We start from the raw sequence: 16,712 nt of genomic DNA, 5'->3' as shown, positions 1-16,712 counted from the left end.
CATTGTAATGGTAGTTTCCATCTGAAAAACATTGCCCATTGTCATTTTAACAGATAACACAGTCCTTTTGTATATGGTCAATTAGATAGATCCTCTACTTTGGAATGCCCAGTGTCCACTGAAATGTTAGTTTCCCTCCAAAATACATTGCTCATTGTCATTTTAATAGATGAGAGAGGGAAATAAGGTTGTGCTGACTGTAGCGCTTTTCAATTTTGTATAAAAAGAGTTGTACTACGACCCCGACGAGACTCGAACTCGCAATCTTCTGATTCGAAGTCAGACGCCTTATCCATTAGGCCACGAGGCCAACGATCTTACAGACGCAGTAATGCCTATTGTTCACTCCGGTTTAAAACATTCCTTTTGCTTCTGGTCACCAAGATACAAAAATCTGCTTTTGAATGCTCAGTTTCCATTGAAATGGTATTTTCCATCTGAAAAACATTGCCCATTGTCATTTTAACAGATAACACAGTCCTTTTGTATATGGTCAATTAGATAGATCCTCTACTTTGGAATGCCCAGTGTCCACTGAAATGTTAGTTTCCCTCCAAAATACATTGCTCATTGTCATTTTAATAGATGAGGGAGGGAAATAAGGTTGTGCTGACTGTAGCGCTTTTCAATTTTGTATAAAAGGAGTTGTACTACGACCCCGACGAGACTCGAACTCGCAATCTTCTGATTCGAAGTCAGACGCCTTATCCATTAGGCCACGAGGACAACGATCTTACAGACGCAGTAATGCCTATTGTACACTGCGGATCAAAACATTCTTTCTTTCTCTGGTCACCAAGATAAATACCTTACTTTTGAATGCCCAGTGTCTACTGAAATGTTGTTTTCCATCCAAAAAGCATTGCTCATTGTCATTTTAATAGATGAGAGAGGGAAATAAGGTTGTGCTGACTGTAGCGCTTTTCAATTTTGTATAAAAAGAGTTGTACTACGACCCCGACGAGACTCGAACTCGCAATCTTCTGATTCGAAGTCAGACGCCTCATCCATTAGGCCACGAGGCCAACGATCTTACAGACGCAGTAATGCCTATTGTACACTCCGGTTCAAAACATTCCTTTTGCTTCTGGTCACCAAGATAAAAAATCTACTTTTGAATGCTCAGTGTCCATTGTAATGGTATTTTCCATCTGAAAAACATTGCCCATTGTCATTTTAACAGATAACACAGTCCTTTTGTATATGGTCAATTAGATAGATCCTCTACTTTGGAATGCCCAGTGTCCACTGAAATGTTAGTTTCCCTCCAAAATACATTGCTCATTGTCATTTTAATAGATGAGAGAGGGAAATAAGTTTGTGCTGACTGTAGCGCTTTTCAATTTTGTATAAAAAGAGTTGTACTACGACCCCGACGAGACTCGAACTCGCAATCTTCTGATTCGAAGTCAGACACCTTATCCATTAGGCCATGAGGCGAACGATCTTACAGACGCAGTAATGCCTATTGTACACTCCGGTTCAAAACATTTTTTCTTTCTCTGGTCACCAAGATAAATACCTTACTTTTAAATGCTCACTGTTTACTGAAATGTTATTTTCCATCCAAAAAACATTGCTCATTGTCAGTTTAATAGATGAAAGAGGGAAATAAGGTTGTGCTGACTGTGGCTCTTTTCAATTTTGTATAAAAAGAGTTGTACTACGACCCCGACGAGACTCGAACTCGCAATCTTCTGATTCGAAGTCAGACGCCTCATCCATTAGGCCACGAGGCCAACGATCTTACAGACGCAGTAATGCCTATTGTACACTCCGGATCAAAACATTCTTTCTTTCTCTGGTCACCAAGATAAATACCTTACTTTTGAATGCCCAGTGTCCACTGAAATGTTAGTTTCCATCCAAAAAACATTGCTCATTGTCATTTTGATAGATGAGAGAGGGAAATAAGGTTGTGCTGACTGTAGCGCTTTTCAGTTTTGTATAGAAAGAGTTGTACTACGACCCCGACGAGACTCGAACTCGCAATCTTCTGATTCGAAGTCAGACGCCTTATCCATTAGGCCACGAGGCCAACTATCTTACAGACGCAGTAATGCGTATTGTACACTCCGGTTCAAACATTCTTTCTTTCTCTGGTCACCAAGATAAATAGCTTACTTTTGAATGCCCACTGTTTACTGAAATGGTATTTTCCATCTGAAAAACATTGCCCATTGTCATTTTAACAGATAACACAGTCCTTTTGTATATGGTCAATTAGATAGATCCTCTACTTTGGAATGCCCAGTGTCCACTGAAATGTTAGTTTCCCTCCAAAATACATTGCTCATTGTTATTTTAATAGATGAGGGAGGGAAATAAGGTTGTGCTGACTGTAGCGCTTTTCAATTTTGTATAAAAGGAGTTGTACTACGACCCCGACGAGACTCGAACTCGCAATCTTCTGATTCGAAGTCAGACGCCTTATCCATTAGGCCACGAGGACAACGATCTTACAGACGCACTAATGCCTATTGTACACTGCGGATCAAAACATTCTTTCTTTCTCTTGTCACCAAGATAAATACCTTAGTTTTGAATGCCCAGTGTCCACTGAAATGTTGTTTTCCATCCAAAAAGCATTGCTCATTGTCATTTTAATAGATGAGAGAGGGAAATAAGGTTGTGCTGACTGTAGCGCTTTTCAATTTTGTATAAAAAGAGTTGTACAACGACCCCGACGAGACTCGAACTCGCAATCTTCTGATTCGAAGTCAGACACCTTATCCATTAGGCCACGAGGCCAACGATCTTACAGACGCAGTAATGCCTATTGCACACTCCAGTTCAAAACATTCCTTTTGCTTCTGGTCACCAAGATAAAAAATCTACTTTTGAATGCCCAGTGTCCATTGTAATGGTAGTTTCCATCTGAAAAACATTGCCCATTGTCATTTTAACAGATAACACAGTCCTTTTGTATATGGTCAATTAGATAGATCCTCTACTTTGGAATGCCCAGTGTCCACTGAAATGTTAGTTTCCCTCCAAAATACATTGCTCATTGTCATTTTAATAGATGAGAGAGGGAAATAAGGTTGTGCTGACTGTAGCGCTTTTCAATTTTGTATAAAAAGAGTTGTACTACGACCCCGACGAGACTCGAACTCGCAATCTTCTGATTCGAAGTCAGACGCCTTATCCATTAGGCCACGAGGCCAACGATCTTACAGACGCAGTAATGCCTATTGTTCACTCCGGTTTAAAACATTCCTTTTGCTTCTGGTCACCAAGATACAAAAATCTGCTTTTGAATGCTCAGTTTCCATTGAAATGGTATTTTCCATCTGAAAAACATTGCCCATTGTCATTTTAACAGATAACACAGTCCTTTTGTATATGGTCAATTAGATAGATCCTCTACTTTGGAATGCCCAGTGTCCACTGAAATGTTAGTTTCCCTCCAAAATACATTGCTCATTGTCATTTTAATAGATGAGGGAGGGAAATAAGGTTGTGCTGACTGTAGCGCTTTTCAATTTTGTATAAAAGGAGTTGTACTACGACCCCGACGAGACTCGAACTCGCAATCTTCTGATTCGAAGTCAGACGCCTTATCCATTAGGCCACGAGGCCAACGATCTTACAGACGCAGTAATGCCTATTGTACACTGCGGATCAAAACATTCTTTCTTTCTCTGGTCACCAAGATAAATACCTTACTTTTGAATGCCCAGTGTCTACTGAAATGTTGTTTTCCATCCAAAAAGCATTGCTCATTGTCATTTTAATAGATGAGAGAGGGAAATAAGGTTGTGCTGACTGTAGCGCTTTTCAATTTTGTATAAAAAGAGTTGTACTACGACCCCGACGAGACTCGAACTCGCAATCTTCTGATTCGAAGTCAGACGCCTCATCCATTAGGCCACGAGGCCAACGATCTTACAGACGCAGTAATGCCTATTGTACACTCCGGTTCAAAACATTCCTTTTGCTTCTGATCACCAAGATAAAAAATCTACTTTTGAATGCTCAGTGTCCATTGTAATGGTATTTTCCATCTGAAAAACATTGCCCATTGTCATGTTAACAGATAACACAGTCCTTTTGTATATGGTCAATTAGATAGATCCTCTACTTTGGAATGCCCAGTGTCCACTGAAATGTTAGTTTCCCTCCAAAATACATTGCTCATTGTCATTTTAATAGATGAGAGAGGGAAATAAGTTTGTGCTGACTGTAGCGCTTTTCAATTTTGTATAAAAAGAGTTGTACTACGACCCCGACGAGACTCGAACTCGCAATCTTCTGATTCGAAGTCAGACACCTTATCCATTAGGCCACGAGGCCAACGATCTTACAGACGCAGTAATGCCTATTGTACACTCCGGTTCAAAACATTTTTTCTTTCTCTGGTCACCAAGATAAATACCTTAGTTTTGAATGCTCACTGTTTACTGAAATGTTATTTTCCATCTGAAAAACATTGCTCATTGTCATTATAATAGATGAAAGAGGGAATTAAGGTTGTGCTGACTGTGGCGCTTTTCAATTTTGTATAAAAAGAGTTGTACTACGACCCCGACGAGACTCGAACTCGCAATCTTCTGATTCGAAGTCAGACGCCTCATCCATTAGGCCACGAGGACAACGATCTTACAGACGCACTAATGCCTATTGTACACTCCGGATCAAAACATTCTTTCTTTCTCTGGTCACCAAGATAAATACCTTACTTTTGAATGCCCAGTGTCCACTGAAATGTTAGTTTCCATCCAAAAAACATTGCTCATTGTCATTTTGATAGATGAGAGAGGGAAATAAGGTTGTGCTGACTGTAGCGCTTTTCAGTTTTGTATAGAAAGAGTTGTACTACGACCCCGACGAGACTCGAACTCGCAATCTTCTGATTCGAAGTCAGACGCCTTATCCATTAGGCCACGAGGACAACGATCTTACAGACGCAGTAATGCCTATTGTACACTGCGGATCAAAACATTCTTTCTTTCTCTGGTCACCAAGATAAATACCTTACTTTTGAATGCCCAGTGTCCACTGAAATGTTAGTTTCCATCCAAAAAACATTGCTCATTGTCATTTTGATAGATGAGAGAGGGAAATAAGGTTGTGCTGACTGTAGCGCTTTTCAGTTTTGTATAAAAAGAGTTGTACTACGACCCCGACGAGACTCGAACTCGCAATCTTCTGATTCGAAGTCAGACGCCTTATCCATTAGGCCACGAGGCCAACGATCTTACAGACGCAGTAATGCGTATTGTACACTCCGGTTCAAACATTCTTTCTTTCTCTGGTCACCAAGATAAATACCTTACTTTTGAATGCCCACTGTTTACTGAAATGGTATTTTCCATCTGAAAAACATTGCCCATTGTCATTTTAACAGATAACACAGTCCTTTTGTATATGGTCAATTAGATAGATCCTCTACTTTGGAATGCCCAGTGTCCACTGAAATGTTATTTTCCATCCAAAAAACATTGCTCATTGTCATTTTAATAGATGAGAGAGGGAAATAAGGTTGTGCTGACTGTAGCGCTTTTCAATTTTGTATAAAAAGAGTTGTACTACGACCCCGACGAGACTCGAACTCGCAATCTTCTGATTCGAAGTCAGACGCCTTATCCATTAGGCCACGAGGACAACGATCTTACAGACGCAGTAATGCCTATTGTTCACTCCGGTTTAAAACATTCCTTTTGCTTCTGGTCACCAAGATACAAAAATCTACTTTTGAATGCTCAGTGTCCATTGTAATGGTATTTTCCATCTGAAAAACATTGCCCATTGTCATTTTAACAGATAACACAGTCCTTTTGTATATGGTCAATTAGATAGATCCTCTACTTTGAAATGGCCAGTGTCCACTGAAATGTTAGTTTCCATCCAAAATACATTGCTCATTGTTATTTTAATAGATGAGGGAGGGAAATAAGGTTGTGCTGACTGTAGCGCTTTTCAATTTTGTATAAAAGGAGTTGTACTACGACCCCGACGAGACTCGAACTCGCAATCTTCTGATTCGAAGTCAGACGCCTTATCCATTAGGCCACGAGGCCAACGATCTTACAGACGCAGTAATGCCTATTGTACACTGCGGATCAAAACATTCTTTCTTTCTCTGGTCACCAAGATAAATACCTTACTTTTGAATGCCCACTGTTTACTGAAATGTTAGTTTCCATCCAAAAAACATTGCTCATTGTCATTTTAATAGATGAGAGAGGGAAATAAGGTTGTGCTGACTGTAGCGCTTTTCAATTTTGTATAAAAAGAGTTGTACTACGACCCCGACGAGACTCGAACTCGCAATCTTCTGATTCGAAGTCAGACGCCTTATCCATTAGGCCACGAGGCCAACGATCTTACAGACGCAGTAATGCCTATTGTACACTCCGGTTCAAAACATTCCTTTTGCTTCTGGTCACCAAGATAAAAAATCTACTTTTGAATGCTCAGTGTCCATTGTAATGGTATTTTCCATCTGAAAAACATTGCCCATTGTCATTTTAACAGATAACACAGTCCTTTTGTATATGGTCAATTAGATAGATCCTCTACTTTGGAATGCCCAGTGTCCACTGAAATGTTAGTTTCCCTCCAAAATACATTGCTCATTGTCATTTTAATAGATGAGGGAGGGAAATAAGTTTGTGCTGACTGTAGCGCTTTTCAATTTTGTATAAAAAGAGTTGTACTACGACCCCGACGAGACTCGAACTCGCAATCTTCTGATTCGAAGTCAGACACCTTATCCATTAGGCCATGAGGCCAACGATCTTACAGACGCAGTAATGCCTATTGTACACTCCGGTTCAAAACATTTTTTCTTTCTCTGGTCACCAAGATAAATACCTTACTTTTGAATGCTCACTGTTTACTGAAATGTTATTTTCCATCCAAAAAACATTGCTCATTGTCATTATAATAGATGAAAGAGGGAAATAAGGTTGTGCTGACTGTGGCGCTTTTCAATTTTGTATAAAAAGAGTTGTACTACGACCCCGACGAGACTCGAACTCGCAATCTTCTGACTCGAAGTCAGACGCCTCATCCATTAGGCCACGAGGACAACGATCTTACAGACGCACTAATGCCTATTGTACACTCCGGATCAAAACATTCTTTCTTTCTCTGGTCACCAAGATAAATACCTTACTTTTGAATGCCCAGTGTCCACTGAAATGTTAGTTTCCATCCAAAAAACATTGCTCATTGTCATTTTGATAGATGAGAGAGGGAAATAAGGTTGTGCTGACTGTAGCGCTTTTCAGTTTTGTATAGAAAGAGTTGTACTACGACCCCGACGAGACTCGAACTCGCAATCTTCTGATTCGAAGTCAGACGCCTTATCCATTAGGCCACGAGGACAACGATCTTACAGACGCAGTAATGCCTATTGTACACTGCGGATCAAAACATTCTTTCTTTCTCTGGTCACCAAGATAAATACCTTACTTTTGAATGCCCAGTGTCCACTGAAATGTTAGTTTCCATCCAAAAAACATTGCTCATTGTCATTTTAATAGATGAGAGAGGGAAATAAGGTTGTGCTGACTGTAGCGCTTTTCAGTTTTGTATAAAAAGAGTTGTACTACGACCCCGACGAGACTCGAACTCGCAATCTTCTGATTCGAAGTCAGACGCCTTATCCATTAGGCCACGAGGCCAACGATCTTACAGACGCAGTAATGCGTATTGTACACTCCGGTTCAAACATTCTTTCTTTCTCTGGTCACCAAGATAAATAGCTTACTTTTGAATGCCCACTGTTTACTGAAATGGTATTTTCCATCTGAAAAACATTGCCCATTGTCATTTTAACAGATAACACAGTCCTTTTGTATATGGTCAATTAGATAGATCCTCTACTTTGGAATGCCCAGTGTCCACTGAAATGTTATTTTCCATCCAAAAAACATTGCTCATTGTCATTTTAATAGATGAGAGAGGGAAATAAGGTTGTGCTGACTGTAGCGCTTTTCAATTTTGTATAAAAAGAGTTGTACTACGACCCCGACGAGACTCGAACTCGCAATCTTCTGATTCGAAGTCAGACGCCTTATCCATTAGGCCACGAGGACAACGATCTTACAGACGCAGTAATGCCTATTGTTCACTCCGGTTTAAAACATTCCTTTTGCTTCTGGTCACGAAGATACAAAAATCTACTTTTGAATGCTCAGTGTCCATTGTAATGGTATTTTCCATCTGAAAGACATTGCCCATTGTCATTTTAACAGATAACACAGTCCTTTTGTATATGGTCAATTAGATAGATCCTCTACTTTGAAATGGCCAGTGTCCACTGAAATGTTAGTTTCCATCCAAAATACATTGCTCATTGTTATTTTAATAGATGAGGGAGGGAAATAAGGTTGTGCTGACTGTAGCGCTTTTCAATTTTGTATAAAAGGAGTTGTACTACGACCCCGACGAGACTCGAACTCGCAATCTTCTGATTCGAAGTCAGACGCCTTATCCATTAGGCCACGAGGCCAACGATCTTACAGACGCAGTAATGCCTATTGTACACTGCGGATCAAAACATTTTTTCTTTCTCTGGTCACCAAGATAAATACCTTACTTTTGAATGCTCACTGTTTACTGAAATGTTATTTTCCATCCAAAAAACATTGCTCATTGTCATTTTAAAAGATGAAAGAATGAAATAAGGTTGTGCTGACTGTGGCGCTTTTCAATTTTGTATAAAAGGAGTTGTACTACGACCCCGACGAGACTCGAACTCGCAATCTTCTGATTCGAAGTCAGACGCCTTATCCATTAGGCCACGAGGACAAAGATCTTACAGACGCAGTAATGCCTATTGTACACTGCGGATCAAAACATTCTTTCTTTCTCTGGTCACCAAGATAAATAGCTTACTTTTGAATGCCCACTGTTTACTGAAATGGTATTTTCCATCTGAAAAACATTGCCCATTGTCATTTTAGCAGATAACACAGTCCTTTTGTATATGGTCAATTAGATAGATCCTCTACTTTGGAATGCCCAGTGTCCACTGAAATGTTATTTTCCATCCAAAAAACATTGCTCATTGTCATTTTAATAGATGAGAGAGGGAAATGAGGTTGTGCTGACTGTAGCGCTTTTCAATTTTGTATAAAAAGAGTTGTACTACGACCCCGACGAGACTCGAACTCGCAATCTTCTGATTCGAAGTCAGACGCCTTATCCATTAGGCCACGAGGCCAACGATCTTACAGACGCAGTAATGCCTATTGTTCACTCCGGTTTAAAACATTCCTTTTGCTTCTGGTCACCAAGATACAAAAATCTGCTTTTGAATGCTCAGTTTCCATTGAAATGGTATTTTCCATCTGAAAAACATTGCCCATTGTCATTTTAACAGATAACACAGTCCTTTTGTATATGGTCAATTAGATAGATCCTCTACTTTGGAATGCCCAGTGTCCACTGAAATGTTAGTTTCCATCCAAAAAACATTGCTCATTGTCTTTTTAATAGATGAGGGAGGGAAATAAGTTTGTGCTGACTGTAGCGCTTTTCAATTTTGTGTAAAAAGAGTTGTACTACGACCCCGACGAGACTCGAACTCGCAATCTTCTGATTCGAAGTCAGACGCCTTATCCATTAGGAAACGAGGCCAACTATCTTACAGACGCAGTAATGCCTATTGTACACTCCGGTTCAAACATTCCTTCTTTCTCTGGTCACCAAGATAAATACCTTACTTTTGAATGCCCACTGTTTACTGAAATGGTATTTTCCATCTGAAAAACATTGCCCATTGTCATTTTAACAGATACCACAGTCCTTTTGTATATGGTCAATTAGATAGATCCTCTACTTTGGAATGCCCAGTGTCCACTGAAATGTTATTTTCCATCCAAAAAACATTGCTCATTGTCATTTTAATAGATGAGAGAGGGAAATAAGGTTGTGCTGACTGTAGCGCTTTTCAATTTTGTATAAAAAGAGTTGTACTACGACCCCGACGAGACTCGAACTCGCAATCTTCTGATTCGAAGTCAGACGCCTTATCCATTAGGCCACGAGGACAACGATCTTACAGACGCAGTACTGCCTATTGTACACTCCGGTTTAAAACATTCCTTTTGCTTCTGGTCACCAAGATACAAAAATCTACTTTTGAATGCTCAGTGTCCATTGTAATGGTATTTTCCATCTGAAAAACATTGCCCATTGTCATTTTAACAGATAACACAGTCCTTTTGTATATGGTCAATTAGATAGATCCTCTACTTTGGAATGCCCAGTGTCCACTGAAATGTTAGTTTCCATCCAAAATACATTGCTCATTGTTATTTTAATAGATGAGGGAGGGAAATAAGGTTGTGCTGACTGTAGCGCTTTTCAATTTTGTATAAAAGGAGTTGTACTACGACCCCGACGAGACTCGAACTCGCAATCTTCTGATTCGAAGTCAGACGCCTCATCCATTAGGCCACGAGGCCAACGATCTTACAGACGCAGTAATGCCTATTGTACACTGCGGATCAAAACATTTTTTCTTTCTCTGGTCACCAAGATAAATACCTTACTTTTGAATGCTCACTGTTTACTGAAATGTTATTTTCCATCCAAAAAACATTGCTCATTGTCACTTTAAAAGATGAAAGAGGGAAATAAGGTTGTGCTGACTGTGGCGCTTTTCAATTTTGTATAAAAGGAGTTGTACTACGACCCCGACGAGACTCGAACTCGCAATCTTCTGATTCGAAGTCAGACGCCTCATCCATTAGGCCACGAGGCCAACTATCTTACAGACGCAGTAATGCCTATTGTACACTGCGGATCAAAACATTCTTTCTTTCTCTGGTCACCAAGATAAATACCTTACTTTTGAATGCCCAGTGTCCACTGAAATGTTAGTTTCCATCCAAAATACATTGCTCATTGTTATTTTAATAGATGAGGGAGGGAAATAAGGTTGTGCTGACTGTAGCGCTTTTCAATTTTGTATAAAAGGAGTTGTACTACGACCCCGACGAGACTCGAACTCGCAATCTTCTGATTCGAAGTCAGACGCCTCATCCATTAGGCCACGAGGCCAACGATCTTACAGACGCAGTAATGCCTATTGTACACTGCGGATCAAAACATTTTTTCTTTCTCTGGTCACCAAGATAAATACCTTACTTTTGAATGCTCACTGTTTACTGAAATGTTATTTTCCATCCAAAAAACATTGCTCATTGTCACTTTAAAAGATGAAAGAGGGAAATAAGGTTGTGCTGACTGTGGCGCTTTTCAATTTTGTATAAAAGGAGTTGTACTACGACCCCGACGAGACTCGAACTCGCAATCTTCTGATTCGAAGTCAGACGCCTCATCCATTAGGCCACGAGGCCAACTATCTTACAGACGCAGTAATGCCTATTGTACACTGCGGATCAAAACATTCTTTCTTTCTCTGGTCACCAAGATAAATACCTTACTTTTGAATGCCCAGTGTCCACTGAAATGTTAGTTTCCATCCAAAAAACATTGCTCATTGTCATTTTGATAGATGAGAGAGGGAAATAAGGTTGTGCTGACTGTAGCGCTTTTCAGTTTTGTATAAAAAGAGTTGTACTACGACCCCGACGAGACTCGAACTCGCAATCTTCTGATTCGAAGTCAGACGCCTTATCCATTAGGCCACGAGGCCAACTATCTTACAGACGCAGTAATGCCTATTGTACACTCCGGTTCAAACATTCTTTCTTTCTCTGGTCACCAAGATAAATAGCTTACTTTTGAATGCCCACTGTTTACTGAAATGGTATTTTCCATCTGAAAAACATTGCCCATTGTCATTTTAACAGATACCACAGTCCTTTTGTATATGGTCAATTAGATAGATCCTCTACTTTGGAATGCCCAGTGTCCACTGAAATGTTATTTTCCATCCAAAAAACATTGCTCATTGTCATTTTAATAGATGAGAGAGGGAAATAAGGTTGTGCTGACTGTAGCGCTTTTCAATTTTGTATAAAAAGAGTTGTACTACGACCCCGACGAGACTCGAACTCGCAATCTTCTGATTCGAAGTCAGACGCCTTATCCATTAGGCCACGAGGCCAGCGATCTTACAGACGCAGTAATGCCTGTTGTTCACTCCGGTTTAAAACATTCCTTTTGCTTCTGGTCACCAAGATACAAAAATCTGCTTTTGAATGCTCAGTTTCCATTGAAATGGTATTTTCCATCTGAAAAACATTGCCCATTGTCATTTTAACAGATAACACAGTCCTTTTGTATATGGTCAATTAGATAGATCCTCTACTTTGGAATGCCCAGTGTCCACTGAAATGTTAGTTTCCATCCAAAAAACATTGCTCATTGTCATTTTAATAGATGAGGGAGGGAAATAAGTTTGTGCTGACTGTAGCGCTTTTCAATCTTGTGTAAAAAGAGTTGTACTACGACCCCGACGAGACTCGAACTCGCAATCTTCTGATTCGAAGTCAGACGCCTTATCCATTAGGCCACGAGGCCAACTATCTTACAGACGCAGTAATGCCTATTGTACACTCCGGTTCAAAACATTTTTTCTTTCTCTGGTCACCAAGATAAATACCTTACTTTTGAATGCTCACTGTTTACTGAAATGTTATTTTCCATCCAAAAAACATTGCTCATTGTCATTTTAATAGATGAAAGAGGGAAATAAGGTTGTGCTGACTGTGGCGCTTTTCAATTTTGTATAAAAAGAGTTGTACTACGACCCCGACGAGACTCGAACTCGCAATCTTCTGATTCGAAGTCAGACGCCTCATCCATTAGGCCACGAGGACAACGGTCTTACAGACGCAGTAATGCCTATTGTACACTGCGGATCAAAACATTCTTTCTTTCTCTGGTCACCAAGATAAATACCTTACTTTTGAATGCCCAGTGTCCACTGAAATGTTAGTTTCCATCCAAAAAACATTGCTCATTGTCATTTTGATAGATGAGAGAGGGAAATAAGGTTGTGCTGACTGTAGCGCTTTTCAGTTTTGTATAAAAAGAGTTGTACTACGACCCCGACGAGACTCGAACTCGCAATCTTCTGATTCGAAGTCAGACGCCTTATCCATTAGGCCACGAGGCCAACTATCTTACAGACGCAGTAATGCCTATTGTACACTCCGGTTCAAACATTCTTTCTTTCTCTGGTCACCAAGATAAATACCTTACTTTTGAATGCCCACTGTTTACTGAAATGGTATTTTCCATCTGAAAAACATTGCCCATTGTCATTTTAACAGATACCACAGTCCTTTTGTATATGGTCAATTAGATAGATCCTCTACTTTGGAATGCCCAGTGTCCACTGAAATGTTATTTTCCATCCAAAAAACATTGCTCATTGTCATTTTAATAGATGAGAGAGGGAAATAAGGTTGTGCTGACTGTAGCGCTTTTCAATTTTGTATAAAAAGAGTTGTACTACGACCCCGACGAGACTCGAACTCGCAATCTTCTGATTCGAAGTCAGACGCCTTATCCATTAGGCCACGAGGCCAACGATCTTACAGACGCAGTAATGCCTATTGTTCACTCCGGTTTAAAACATTCCTTTTGCTTCTGGTCACCAAGATACAAAAATCTGCTTTTGAATGCTCAGTTTCCATTGAAATGGTATTTTCCATCTGAAAAACATTGCCCATTGTCATTTTAACAGATAACACAGTCCTTTTGTATATGGTCAGTTAGATAGATCCTCTACTTTGGAATGCCCAGTGTCCACTGAAATGTTAGTTTCCATCCAAAAAACATTGCTCATTGTCATTTTAATAGATGAGGGAGGGAAATAAGTTTGTGCTGACTGTAGCGCTTTTCAATTTTGTGTAAAAAGAGTTGTACTACGACCCCGACGAGACTCGAACTCGCAATCTTCTGATTCGAAGTCAGACGCCTTATCCATTAGGCCACGAGGCCAACTATCTTACAGACGCAGTAATGCCTATTGTACACTCCGGTTCAAAACATTTTTTCTTTCTCTGGTCACCAAGATAAATACCTTACTTTTGAATGCTCACTGTTTACTGAAATGTTATTTTCCATCCAAAAAACATTGCTCATTGTCATTTTAATAGATGAAAGAGGGAAATAAGGTTGTGCTGACTGTGGCGCTTTTCAATTTTGTATAAAAAGAGTTGTACTACGACCCCGACGAGACTCGAACTCGCAATCTTCTGATTCGAAGTCAGACGCCTCATCCATTAGGCCACGAGGACAACGGTCTTACAGACGCAGTAATGCCTATTGTACACTGCGGATCAAAACATTCTTTCTTTCTCTGGTCACCAAGATAAATACCTTACTTTTGAATGCCCAGTGTCCACTGAAATGTTAGTTTCCATCCAAAAAACATTGCTCATTGTCATTTTGATAGATGAGAGAGGGAAATAAGGTTGTGCTGACTGTAGCGCTTTTCAGTTTTGTATAAAAAGAGTTGTACTACGACCCCGACGAGACTCGAACTCGCAATCTTCTGATTCGAAGTCAGACGCCTTATCCATTAGGCCACGAGGCCAACTATCTTACAGACGCAGTAATGCCTATTGTACACTCCGGTTCAAACATTCTTTCTTTCTCTGGTCACCAAGATAAATACCTTACTTTTGAATGCCCACTGTTTACTGAAATGGTATTTTCCATCTGAAAAACATTGCCCATTGTCATTTTAACAGATACCACAGTCCTTTTGTATATGGTCAATTAGATAGATCCTCTACTTTGGAATGCCCAGTGTCCACTGAAATGTTATTTTCCATCCAAAAAACATTGCTCATTGTCATTTTAATAGATGAGAGAGGGAAATAAGGTTGTGCTGACTGTAGCGCTTTTCAATTTTGTATAAAAAGAGTTGTACTACGACCCCGACGAGACTCGAACTCGCAATCTTCTGATTCGAAGTCAGACGCCTTATCCATTAGGCCACGAGGCCAACGATCTTACAGACGCAGTAATGCCTATTGTTCACTCCGGTTTAAAACATTCCTTTTGCTTCTGGTCACCAAGATACAAAAATCTGCTTTTGAATGCTCAGTTTCCATTGAAATGGTATTTTCCATCTGAAAAACATTGCCCATTGTCATTTTAACAGATAACACAGTCCTTTTGTATATGGTCAATTAGATAGATCCTCTACTTTGGAATGCCCAGTGTCCACTGAAATGTTAGTTTCCATCCAAAATACATTGCTCATTGTTATTTTAATAGATGAGGGAGGGAAATAAGGTTGTGCTGACTGTAGCGCTTTTCAATTTTGTATAAAAGGAGTTGTACTACGACCCCGACGAGACTCGAACTCGCAATCTTCTGATTCGAAGTCAGACGCCTTATCCATTAGGCCACGAGGCCAACGATCTTACAGACGCAGTAATGCCTATTGTACACTGCGGATCAAAACATTTTTTCTTTCTCTGGTCACCAAGATAAATACCTTACTTTTGAATGCTCACTGTTTACTGAAATGTTATTTTCCATCCAAAAAACATTGCTCATTGTCATTTTAAAAGATGAAAGAGGGAAATAAGGTTGTGCTGACTGTGGCGCTTTTCAAGTTTGTATAAAAGGAGTTGTACTACGACCCCGACGAGACTCGAACTCGCAATCTTCTGATTCGAAGTCAGACGCCTTATCCATTAGGCCACGAGGACAACGATCTTACAGACGCAGTAATGCCTATTGTACACTCCGGTTCAAACATTCTTTCTTTCTCTGGTCACCAAGATAAATACCTTACTTTTGAATGCCCACTGTTTACTGAAATGGTATTTTCCATCTGAAAAACATTGCCCATTGTCATTTTAACAGATACCACAGTCCTTTTGTATATGGTCAATTAGATAGATCCTCTACTTTGGAATGCCCAGTGTCCACTGAAATGTTAGTTTCCCTCCAAAATACATTGCTCATTGTTATTTTAATAGATGAGGGAGGGAAATAAGGTTGTGCTGACTGTAGCGCTTTTCAATTTTGTATAAAAGGAGTTGTACTACGACCCCGACGAGACTCGAACTCGCAATCTTCTGATTCGAAGTCAGACGCCTTATCCATTAGGCCACGAGGCCAACGATCTTACAGACGCAGTAATGCCTATTGTACACTGCGGATCAAAACATTTTTTCTTTCTCTGGTCACCAAGATAAATACCTTACTTTTGAATGCTCACTGTTTACTGAAATGTTATTTTCCATCCAAAAAACATTGCTCATTGTCATTTTAAAAGATGAAAGAGGGAAATAAGGTTGTGCTGACTGTGGCGCTTTTCAATTTTGTATAAAAGGAGTTGTACTACGACCCCGACGAGACTCGAACTCGCAATCTTCTGATTCGAAGTCAGACGCCTTATCCATTAGGCCACGAGGACAACGATCTTACAGACGCAGTAATGCCTATTGTACACTGCGGATCAAAACATTCTTTCTTTCTCTGGTCACCAAGATAAATACCTTACTTTTGAATGCTCACTGTTGACTGAAATGTTATTTTCCATCCAAAAAACATTGCTCATTGTCATTTTAAAAGATGAAAGAGGGAAATAAGGTTGTGCTGACTGTGGCGCTTTTCAATTTTGTATAAAAGGAGTTGTACTACGACCCCGACGAGACTCGAACTCGCAATCTTCTGATTCGAAGTCAGACGCCTTATCCATTAGGCCACGAGGACAACGATCTTACAGACGCAGTAATGCGTATTGTACACTGCGGATCAAAACATTCTTTCTTTCTCTGGTCACCAAGATAAATACCTTACTTTTGAAT

The 16,712-nt window shown here is 39.9% G+C and overlaps 20 non-coding genes across 20 annotated transcripts; all 20 read right to left on the bottom strand.

Moving 5' to 3' along the window:
* Positions 1-237: 237 nt before the first annotated feature.
* Trnar-ucg (transfer RNA arginine (anticodon UCG)) lies at positions 238-310 on the bottom strand. Its single transcript has one exon. It is a non-coding gene; the product is annotated as a tRNA-Arg (tRNA).
* A 1,655-nt stretch (positions 311-1,965) lies between these two features.
* Trnar-ucg (transfer RNA arginine (anticodon UCG)) lies at positions 1,966-2,038 on the bottom strand. Its single transcript has one exon. It is a non-coding gene; the product is annotated as a tRNA-Arg (tRNA).
* A 1,055-nt stretch (positions 2,039-3,093) lies between these two features.
* Trnar-ucg (transfer RNA arginine (anticodon UCG)) lies at positions 3,094-3,166 on the bottom strand. The gene has a single exon. It is a non-coding gene; the product is annotated as a tRNA-Arg (tRNA).
* Positions 3,167-3,509: 343 nt separating this feature from the next.
* Positions 3,510-3,582, bottom strand: Trnar-ucg (transfer RNA arginine (anticodon UCG)). The gene has a single exon. It is a non-coding gene; the product is annotated as a tRNA-Arg (tRNA).
* A 1,538-nt stretch (positions 3,583-5,120) lies between these two features.
* Positions 5,121-5,193, bottom strand: Trnar-ucg (transfer RNA arginine (anticodon UCG)). Its single transcript has one exon. It is a non-coding gene; the product is annotated as a tRNA-Arg (tRNA).
* Positions 5,194-5,950: 757 nt separating this feature from the next.
* Positions 5,951-6,023, bottom strand: Trnar-ucg (transfer RNA arginine (anticodon UCG)). The gene has a single exon. It is a non-coding gene; the product is annotated as a tRNA-Arg (tRNA).
* Positions 6,024-6,249: 226 nt separating this feature from the next.
* On the bottom strand, positions 6,250-6,322 carry Trnar-ucg (transfer RNA arginine (anticodon UCG)). The gene has a single exon. It is a non-coding gene; the product is annotated as a tRNA-Arg (tRNA).
* Positions 6,323-7,561: 1,239 nt separating this feature from the next.
* Trnar-ucg (transfer RNA arginine (anticodon UCG)) lies at positions 7,562-7,634 on the bottom strand. Its single transcript has one exon. It is a non-coding gene; the product is annotated as a tRNA-Arg (tRNA).
* A 757-nt stretch (positions 7,635-8,391) lies between these two features.
* Trnar-ucg (transfer RNA arginine (anticodon UCG)) lies at positions 8,392-8,464 on the bottom strand. Its single transcript has one exon. It is a non-coding gene; the product is annotated as a tRNA-Arg (tRNA).
* A 641-nt stretch (positions 8,465-9,105) lies between these two features.
* On the bottom strand, positions 9,106-9,178 carry Trnar-ucg (transfer RNA arginine (anticodon UCG)). Its single transcript has one exon. It is a non-coding gene; the product is annotated as a tRNA-Arg (tRNA).
* Positions 9,179-11,547: 2,369 nt separating this feature from the next.
* On the bottom strand, positions 11,548-11,620 carry Trnar-ucg (transfer RNA arginine (anticodon UCG)). Its single transcript has one exon. It is a non-coding gene; the product is annotated as a tRNA-Arg (tRNA).
* A 341-nt stretch (positions 11,621-11,961) lies between these two features.
* Positions 11,962-12,034, bottom strand: Trnar-ucg (transfer RNA arginine (anticodon UCG)). Its single transcript has one exon. It is a non-coding gene; the product is annotated as a tRNA-Arg (tRNA).
* Positions 12,035-12,377: 343 nt separating this feature from the next.
* Trnar-ucg (transfer RNA arginine (anticodon UCG)) lies at positions 12,378-12,450 on the bottom strand. Its single transcript has one exon. It is a non-coding gene; the product is annotated as a tRNA-Arg (tRNA).
* Positions 12,451-12,975: 525 nt separating this feature from the next.
* Trnar-ucg (transfer RNA arginine (anticodon UCG)) lies at positions 12,976-13,048 on the bottom strand. The gene has a single exon. It is a non-coding gene; the product is annotated as a tRNA-Arg (tRNA).
* A 341-nt stretch (positions 13,049-13,389) lies between these two features.
* Positions 13,390-13,462, bottom strand: Trnar-ucg (transfer RNA arginine (anticodon UCG)). Its single transcript has one exon. It is a non-coding gene; the product is annotated as a tRNA-Arg (tRNA).
* Positions 13,463-13,805: 343 nt separating this feature from the next.
* Trnar-ucg (transfer RNA arginine (anticodon UCG)) lies at positions 13,806-13,878 on the bottom strand. The gene has a single exon. It is a non-coding gene; the product is annotated as a tRNA-Arg (tRNA).
* Positions 13,879-14,403: 525 nt separating this feature from the next.
* Trnar-ucg (transfer RNA arginine (anticodon UCG)) lies at positions 14,404-14,476 on the bottom strand. The gene has a single exon. It is a non-coding gene; the product is annotated as a tRNA-Arg (tRNA).
* A 341-nt stretch (positions 14,477-14,817) lies between these two features.
* On the bottom strand, positions 14,818-14,890 carry Trnar-ucg (transfer RNA arginine (anticodon UCG)). The gene has a single exon. It is a non-coding gene; the product is annotated as a tRNA-Arg (tRNA).
* A 343-nt stretch (positions 14,891-15,233) lies between these two features.
* Positions 15,234-15,306, bottom strand: Trnar-ucg (transfer RNA arginine (anticodon UCG)). Its single transcript has one exon. It is a non-coding gene; the product is annotated as a tRNA-Arg (tRNA).
* Positions 15,307-15,946: 640 nt separating this feature from the next.
* On the bottom strand, positions 15,947-16,019 carry Trnar-ucg (transfer RNA arginine (anticodon UCG)). Its single transcript has one exon. It is a non-coding gene; the product is annotated as a tRNA-Arg (tRNA).
* Positions 16,020-16,712: the final 693 nt, after the last annotated feature.

The sequence above is a fragment of the Haliotis asinina genome, chromosome 3 (genome assembly GCF_037392515.1).
Source record: "Haliotis asinina isolate JCU_RB_2024 chromosome 3, JCU_Hal_asi_v2, whole genome shotgun sequence".
Lineage (NCBI taxonomy): Eukaryota > Metazoa > Mollusca > Gastropoda > Lepetellida > Haliotidae > Haliotis > Haliotis asinina.
The sequence above is the reverse complement of the archived record's forward strand: the minus strand, read 5'-3'. Positions and strand labels throughout refer to the sequence as shown.